Source organism: Poecilia latipinna, unplaced genomic scaffold, assembly GCF_001443285.1.
Source record: "Poecilia latipinna isolate Pla-1442-1.1 unplaced genomic scaffold, P_latipinna-1.0 Scaffold72, whole genome shotgun sequence".
In the NCBI taxonomy this organism is placed as follows: domain Eukaryota; kingdom Metazoa; phylum Chordata; class Actinopteri; order Cyprinodontiformes; family Poeciliidae; genus Poecilia; species Poecilia latipinna.
The window spans coordinates 270,262-280,169 of record NW_015112688.1 but is presented as its reverse complement, the minus strand read 5'-3'; positions in this window follow the sequence as shown (position 1 = coordinate 280,169).

The window sequence follows — 9,908 nt, the reverse complement described above, 5'->3', positions numbered from 1 at the left end:
GAGAACCAGTTGTCCCAAGGCCATCTGTTTCCGTGTGTGTAGGAGTGTGTTCGTGTGTGTGTGTGTGCATGTATGCGTGAACCTCTCAACAGGGGGGTCAAAAGTGGGAGGTCATGACCCTGCTGACCTCCGTGGGAGTGAAGCTCATCAATCAACTAGAGGTTGGACAGAACAGCAGGGGGGCACACACAGACACGCAGGCCTTATAACACACACTGATACTGTAACACACGCACACACACACACACAGAAACATCGATCTGGGATTGAACACGTTAAAAAAGCAGATTTAAATCATGGCTTGACGAGAGCAAAAACGGATTTCATGGAATAAAAACACAAATTTGATCTATGCTGAGACTAAATATTTGCTCATCCACCTAAAGCTCAGATGTTTTTGCACATCAGGGCTCAGCTGACGAGAAAGAAGGAGTTTTAAACGGCATTCCTTTATTTTGCATCTTGCTTCAAACAATCTCTGTCCCCTCAATACTGCAAGTTTACACACACACGCACACACACACACACATACACACACACACACACACACTTGTACAAACTCCACTAGCTGCTATCTGGATTATCAGCCAGCACTTGCAGAGCGACAGGGTATGCTTTTTCTCTCCTCACCACCGCTCTTCCTCCTCCTCCTCCTCTCTCTCTCTGCAGCCTGTCCTGTTGATCAATGAGGAAGTTCTTGGGCCTCAACTATTAATCAGAGCCTATCGGCTATCTGTCCACTGAGCCAACCAATCACGGCTCTCCGACAGCTGGGCCATGAAAAATGTGGCCCTGGTGGATAAAGGGGAGGAGGTGGAGTGAGGGGGGCAGCGATGGGGTGGTGAAGAAGAGGAGGGAGGTGAAGAAGCACTCCATCTGAACCGAGTCAGGTCACGGCTGCACAACCGCTCTTAGCGTGGAGACGGCCTCTGCGCGCGGAGAGTTCATGGGTTTCATGAAAGAGCAGGGCGATTAAATTTTCTGAGTCAAAATAACAAAACTCCAGTAAGTAAACTGTGTTTTCTCGGTGTCTCTACAGCAGAAAGCTCCTGTGAGAACTTTTCCTCATGTCCAGCACCAAGACCTGTCCTTCCTCAATACGACTCTCGTCTGCATAATCACAGTTGCTCACACTCATCCATTCACATCTTATTGCCATGATTGGATTACATCTAATGCTATTACGCCGCTCCCATCTCTCCCCTTCCGACCCCCTCGTTGCACCTCTGTCTACCTCCTTATAGATTTCTTGCAGATGTTATTAGAGTCTGATACGATGCAGGTCTCCCCTCCTTTCTCCAACCCCATGTTTTGGATTTATGAACCCCTCAGACTTCTCTCCTTTAATCTGTCTCTCCTCCTCCTCTCCCTTCCTGCGCCCGTCCATCCATCATTCCCCGGCTTGGTTTGGGCGGAAGAGTATTAATCCCGCCATCCCATCTCTCACTCCTGTGGACAGATGAGAAGGTGGAGGAGAAAAATGTAGCCTGGAGGAGGAGGGGGAGAGGGTAGGAGCCCTCAGATTACTTTTCATAACATTTCTGTAGCATTGTGGGGAATTATGATGAGGCACGGCAGGTGTTCGTACCTTCAACAGGTAAACGCGGGGATAATTTTGCGCTGGTTCAACATGCAGTGCTGTGTGGAAATATTTGGACTTGAAACTCTTCACAGTTTTTTCAATCAATGACAATAAACCCGAATGTATTTTATTAGGATTTCATGCTGCAGATCAACATATATTAACACATAACGGTAAAGAGGAAGCAAAACATCTGGATTTCAAATGTTTTAGCATGAATAAACCTGAAACAAATCTGACTGGTTTACTTAACACAGTGATCACGGCAGAGAGGAACGGCCATTACGATCTGACAAGTTTGAAGGAGGATGAAATAATGATTGAGGAGCTGCAAGAGAACCACTGAAGGAAACAACAACAACCTCTGAAGAAGAACCTGAACGCAACATCCTTCTTTACAAAATGTAAACAAGAATTAAGCGGTGCCAGATTTCAGTTGTTGCAGGATTTCTCTTTTGCAATTGGAAAAAAACCCCCAAAACAAAACGTGTTATTTCTTCCGCTAGCATTAGACTCATGCAGTTTGTTGTTGTTGTTGTTGTTGTATTTGCCCAGAATGTCCTGCGCTAAAGTTCACTTCCTGCTTTGGGAGCGACCGCTGTTCCGCTTGCATTCAAATATTAACTTCAACTGAACTGAGACCTCAGCAAACTCACCAGAACTAGCTTTTTTTTGTTTCATCAGAGTCCAATTCACACATTCCCAAGTGAATAGGACTTGCAAACAAACCAGAGTTTGATTAAAGCGGACTGAACAGTGCTAATGTGAATGCATCCTAAATTACACACAGGTGGGGTCTATTTACTAATTTATTCTGTACTAATCAGGTAACTTTTGATGACATTTGGTTGCACTACATTTATTTTGGGGCAACAGAAAGGAGCTAAGTACAAACACATGCCACAATTTTCATATTTTTATTCATAAAGACCTTTGAAAATCGTCATTGCCCTCCATCTTAATACTTCATGTTGAGCTATCACATAAAATCACAATTAAATACATTGAAGTTTGTGGTTGTAATGTGACAAAAATGCAGAAAAAGGAAAGGTATGTGAAACCTTTTGAAAGATATTGGGCATTCAGCTGAAAGAATAACTTGTCATATGAATCTCTGTGTCCTGTTCTCCAGCCTGCATGTTAAACTGGCAATGACAGACTCACTCTTTTGGTGTTCAGTCAAAAGATTGTGTCCTAATCAAACTGATGTCCTAAACACACACTCAGACAGAACCGGGGAGCTTTAAGGAATCCAATCAGTTCTGGAAAATCAATTGTTCAGTTCAGGGTATTTAATATGCCGAGCCCCTGCTCACTAAATTCACTGAAACTGGGAAGAAGAAGGGAAGACACCTTTGACCAGGAGTCAAGGAAAAGCCAATTCTCTCCAGCCCTCCCACCCTTCCCCTCCACATCCTGGCCTGAGCAGTGGCAGGTAGATTAAGGGGGGTGATAGATGCCCCTCTCTGTATCTCCCTCTCCCCACCCCCACCACCCACCCAATCCCCCTGTTCCCTCCATCCCATCCATCATGGCGGCTGGTGTAATTGCGGCTGCGTGGGGCTGGCAGAGGCAGCCTCCATCCATCTCCTTAACAACAAACAGTCATGAGGACGGATGGTGCTGCACTCCCCAGTTAATCTCCATCTATGAGGGAGGAGAGTGAGTAAGAGAGGGAGGAGGAGGGATGGAGGGAGGGATAGTGGAGAAGAAAATAATACTAAAAACTAAAAAAAAAAAGTAAAGGGGAAGGCAGAAGGAGTGGAAAATTGGTCACATGTTTCACTTCAGCAGGTAAAAACATCTAAAGATGAATGACCCAGGTGGCTGCAATGAGAGAATCTGGAGGGGAAAGTTTGCAAACAGGCTGCAAGAGCAGTTCAATAAGGGAGGATAAGCCTGGAGAGGGCTCCAAGGGAGCTGGGGGGAGAAAATTTATTCCAGTATTTAACAAGAATACCTAGAATCTGGAGACACTTCCATTCCTCTCTGTGTTCGCCCCACTTTCTTTTTCTTCATCCTCTCTTTCTCCTTTTACATCCCTCCATTAGTCTGATCCCTACCGCTCTGTTACCGACACAGCCAGGCTCAGTTCGCAGTTGTCTGATGTTTCGGCTGCTTGGTCGTTGCTGCCAGGGGTCATGGCAGCCAGATTTCCTTTATGGCGGAGTCACCAAAGTCAACAAGGCTGGGTGGCCTTCTGAAGTTCAGTAAAACTAGACCTTTGTGGCAAGATGATCAAACTGTGGAGGATGGATTACCATGTGAAACAGCTGGAACCGTGTATGTTTGAAGAAACAGAATCATGCTGAGAAGGATCTACAGAAGGAAAAGAGCCGTTTGAATATCAGCTAAATCTGACATTTCACAACATAAAATGAAATGAAAGATGATGCATCTCTAAATAAGAGGAAAATAGAGACACAAGCGCGCGCACACACACACTCGCACACACACACACACACACACACACGCACACACACACACACACACACTCGCCCACACACACACACACACACACACACACACACACACACACACACACACACACACACACACACACACACACACACACACACACACACACACATCTACTTCTGTGCTTGTTGTGTCATGTTTTGTAGCCCTGGGAATCGCCTGTAGGGACTCCCAACTTAGAAAGGGAACAGCAGGACACTGACCTTCCAGCAGGCAAGCAGAGCCCACACACACACACACACACACACACACGCACACATGCATGCATGCACACACACACGCACACACAAATTACAGTGCATGCATTCCAGAGTCTGCTGTTGTGAACACACATTTATGCTGGTATGGGCACACACGCTCACCTGGCCTTGATGGGCGTAGAGCAGCGAGCGTTCAAGCCTTGACAGGAAGTGACAAATAACTGCAGCAGCCTTGACATGCAGAATGGCCCTGCACAGAGGACCTGGCTGACTGATATTCAACTCTGTGGTGCAGAAAATGAGCCTATTTTTTATTTTTTATTTTTACAGGGGGTTTCTGCAATAGAATGCAATCACATAAGCCTGAATAAACCTGTGTGTTTGCTCTGACTCAAGAATCACCTTCATCTGAAGCTGTTAGAAGCAAATGCTGTTCAAACTATTACAGATGGAAGATTTATGATAAATATAAAATATTTATTGTTTGAAATACTTCTAAAAAAAAAAAATCCAAAACCTGGGTAGTTCTGATATTGACTGAGGTCAGGGTTTTTTGTTTTGTTGCCACATAATTATTTTGCTCTTTATTTTTTTACACTTATTTGTTTACATTTGAACATGAAGTAAAGCTAACGGAGTAAAAACAAAAGTTTTTTTTTTCTACAAATAAGGATTCCTGCTTAATAATAATAATCAACAACATTTTTTATTCAGTTCCAACAGACACACAGAACCCTGAATGGTATAAAAATTAACTTAAATAGCACCAGTCTGACAACATGAAGCAGGCGAAATAGTCTCAAAAAAGCAACACACCATGCTCATAATCTATCGATCAGCCTGGAAGAGTTATGGGATGCCAGCAAACCACTTTTTCCACAAACAGAGAAAAACACGCAGCCATGGTCTACCTGTTCAGGAGCCTCCCTTAAGAAATTAAATCATCGTTTGAAAACTGTTATGTCCCTCCAGAATGTTACAATGTTTTTTTGTGAATGTTTGCAGCCTAAAATTACTCATTTTGCAGCAGATTTTTCAAAATATTGCAGTCAAAGTTGCACATATTTATTTAAAAATGTATTTTAAAATCACATTATTTATGTGATAATGTCGTTAGAACAGAACAACTGTATGAACCAGCAAAACATGTAAAGCTAAAACACGGAAAATACTTCGAAAGGCTGGATTTCTGAGTGGTGGTAAAAATTCGCTGAGACCACAGAACAATGGATGGAGCTGAAATCTAAACAGAAAACATTTTTAGTGTTTACATCAAGAACTTTGCGGCTATTTTAAGGTTTACTTTTGCACATAATGCATAACCGGTAATTGGCTATGCAACACTACTTTCCCTTTCAATAAAATAAGCTAATATATTTTCATGCTTCTCATTAACCATTTTATGGCATCCATCTCAGCATCTGAGCATTTCTCGTAGCCCTCCAAGATTTTTTTATTTTATTTTATTTTATTTTATTTTAGCAATCTTTGATTTGTCTGAGATAATAAGAAAATCATGCCGTCAGCATGGCACAACTTCCACTATGTCGTAAAATAAATTTGCACATCAGTGCCCAGTGAACTTTAGTTTGGCTTGGTTTCTTCTGGCACTGTCCATTTCTTGTCTTCCAAAACCCGTCTTCCCTCGTTTATTGGCTTTCCCACAACAATGATAAGAATAAGAATAAAGGCTGAAGCCTTTGGAGATGTTCTTAGGCTTCAGAATTGCAACAAAGTTAAACAGTTATTTTGGGGCATAAACACCCAAAATTGAATAATTTGTTTTATTTCAGGAAGTAATTTAAACCCATAGATCATCACACTTTTACAGGCATTTTGGTAGGCGATGGCATTCAGTTTTCTCATTACTGCTGAATAATTATAACATTTTTAATAAAAAGTTAATTTTGATTATGTTGATTTATATGTTGATTTTAAACAAAATGTGCTCCGAACTGTCAGAGGCAGGGCCCAGAAAACTACAAAATATGTCAATAAAAATGTAAAACGTTTGTTTAAAGTCTGACTGTACTGTACCTCACATTATAGGAACATAAAGTAAAGACTGAGGAAATTAATAACCTTCTTTCAATCCATCTTATTCCAATTTGTTAGGATCTCAACTACAATATCAAAGCATTTTAATAATTTAGCACACAGATATTTTATAACTTACAATGTCTCATTACGTCGGCTTGTTGCCGTCTGTCATGGACAACAACAAATTGACTTAACCAGAGTTGTTATATAGGCTAATATTATAAATCTGACTTTCATGTTATTTTAGTGTAACCTTTGTTGTCAAATAATTGATTAAAGAGAGCAGTAAGGTTGACATGTTTATATGGGTTGTGTACATGCATAACTACATGAGCTTACTAGAAGCTTGAGCTCCTAGTTAAGGAAGTTTCTATGTTGAAGCAGAAATGTAAGTTTGTCCTCAGCTTCCTTAGTCACAGTGCTAATGCTAATGTTAAAGCCAAGCTAAAACCTGTGCCAAGTTGTGTTTACGTCTCACATTGTTAATGTTTTGGTAATGTGTCATGTGCAAATCATAAATTTAGGCACAAATATTTCCAATGTATTTCTAATTTGAACAATAAACCAGCTGATTTCATGGAAACAGCAGTGAAGGTGACTGTTAGCTCTGATTCTGTAGCAGAAGTGGATTCTCTTCATCCATAAAACCTGTTTCTGCATTTTAATGCAATGTCTGCAGATATTAACTTGTAGGTTTTACATGTAAGTTTGGATAACTTTGGCCTGAAAATGCTTATGTGCATTGGTTATAAACATTTTTTTGATGACTTCTATGTAATTACTATATTATAAATTTACAAAACATAAAGTTTAGAATGCAAACATAGTGACTAAAACCCTTTTTTGAAGCAATATCTTTAAATTTTATTGAAAATTAAAGCAGTACATTTTAAACATTGGTATTAAATTGATAGTTTTTCATTTGATTTTGATCTACCCAAATGAAATCTGTGCAAATCGTTGCAACAATGTTATTTGTTAACTGCTAATGACGTGTTTTATTAGTGTAGGAGCAGGTTTCTGATAAAACCGACTCATCCTTGTCGCATTTTTATGGTAATAAGACTAATCGTCGCGTTTATATTATAGCCTGTTAGATAAATGTAGAAGATTTATGGTCCGATTCATCTCAATGAAACAATCAGCTCTGCGCAGGACGTTTCCATACGGGAGATAAATGTAAATCCTTGTAAACATGAACGTTGCTTCAGCGTTAATCCTTTCCATTTCAACCTGTTGGAGTAAAAATCACGCCTGGGATCGCCTTTTCCAGACCACTGAAGCAGCTCCATGGCTGCATTATAGCCGCTCGGTGTAGGAGGGCTCCAGCGCTGTGATCAGCCCCGCAGGAAACACGCACCCCGCGGAGTTAAAAGACCCCATGGCGGCACGGACGGTCACAGACGGCCCCTCCGTCAAACAGCATGCCGCCCACGGAGACTCCTGCCCCGGCCCGCTGATCCCCTCCACGTCGCTGCTGATTGAAGTGCAGCAACCCCTCACAGCGGGATCGGTCAAAGAGCTGCGTTTTGGATAATTATTATGTTACTTAGGTGTCATTAACAACACAAGCCTGGAAGTTTGGCTGCCTCACCAACATGTGAAAGGGCTTTTTTTCCCACCCGCTGTTTGTCTTTGGTTAAAATTAAACTTCCCCACTTTCAGGGTTTTGTTTTTTTCTTTCATCTCTTTTTTCTTCTTCTTCCCAATAAACAAGAAGAGCGAAGGGTGACATTTGGAGATGTGTCAAAAGGCTGGTCTTTAATGAATGTCTACAAAAATAAAAAAACAATTTGAAAGCTCTCTGTCAGTCAACAAACATTTATTTATGGCCTTAGATTAGGAGTGACCTAATTAAAGTTCTCTAATTAGCCTTAAAATGAAGCTTAAATTAGCCCTCAGGCATGAAAACAACCATTCTCTTAAGGTGCATAAATCACCAAACTAATAAAGTATTTCTGTTTTAATTTATGGGTAAAGTCCTGACTGTTGCAGGCTGTGGGATTGTGTGTGTTGGATGTAAAGCTGCAGCCTAATCACTGAATTGATTGTCCAGTCCAGATTTTCCTGGAGTCTCTTCAACATTGAGCTCTACAGAAAGAATTATTACGATTCTCCTCTGGAGCTTCAGCCTGATGAATCTCTCACAGCTGCAGGGAGGATGAGGGAAAAGGGAGGAGCAGATGAAGGGATCAAATCAGCACAGAGCAGAGTAGAATGACTGATATGGCTCTCTGTCCAGGGTGTCCTTTTCATGAGGGCAGCTCAAGAAATCAAAAACAAAGAAAAGATTATTGGTAAGTTCGAACTCACTTCTTTTTGTTGCTTTTTATGCATCCAACTTAGAGTGTTATTTCACTACTCTCACCTGAATTAGAGTCGCTGATGGGTCATTGGAAGTGCTGAGAAGTTAGAGGTGACCAGAAACATCAGAACTGGACCAGCAAAACCAGGTTTTCCTCTTAAATCAGAACACATGGCACCAAGAAGCCCCATGGGAAAAAGGTGAACCATCAGAGGCAGTATTTTGCTTTGGGACTTGCTGATAAACATGGCATCTAGCCATCAGTTTGTCCATTAATTTCATTCATACCACATTATGTACAACCTATTGATTTAAAGTCTATTTCCTGATGATTATTGCCTCTTTCAGCTGCATAATGGATGCTACCACAAACCAAAAATGGTTCATGGACACTTTCAAAAACCCAATAAAGAGCATTGGCAAAAGTTAGACCAACTCTACTAGGTAGGTGTTTTGATTTGATTTAATTATTTTAAACAGGCTTTTAAAAACAAGAAAATAATCAGTCAATAGGACAGAGAAAGCATGTGCATAGATAACCAAGAACAAAATAATTTTTCATACTTCTTTTCTGGGTTGTTTTTTTCTTCCTGAAAACAAATAGCAAGATGTGAACACTTATTTAATCTTACCTCTTATCTCAATTAAATGAAATAGGTGGACATAGAGCTAAAAAATGTAATTACTCTCTGAGTAAAATTTTCAGCTTGTTGGGCAGTTAGAATCACTAATATTCTGTGGCTTTAGAGATTTTTTTGTATTACTTTCTTCAAGTCTGAAGTTTACATACATTAAATTTAGTCTGTCTCTGAAACACGTGGGAAAATCCAGGCGATGTAATTAGTTAGTAGATAAATATAAATTATAGTAAACATAACACTTCAGTCGTAATCCTTTCATTTAATCTACAAGAGTAAAACAATTCACTGATGACATTTAAGATAAGTGACAATCAAAACAAATCAGCTGAACTATCAGGAAAATAACTGCATTAGTCTCATTATGCCAGATGCATAAACATTCAGTAAGAGTAAAAATGATGGGAATGTTCAACTATCATGCAGCTAAGGAAGTTAAAAAGTTCTGCTTTAAAGCTAGGCAAATAAAAGACTTACTGAAGAAGCAGATTAAAGTGTCATTAGCCAAAATGAAATGAGTCCTGAGCTGAAAAGTCACTCAGAGACCAAGAATCTGTTTACTCCAAAACAACGACAACAAAAAAGTAAGATTGAAGTTGTACACAGAGTTTCTGGAGACAAACATTAGGGACCCAACTGTGCAGCAAGGAGGTGGCTGCATCATG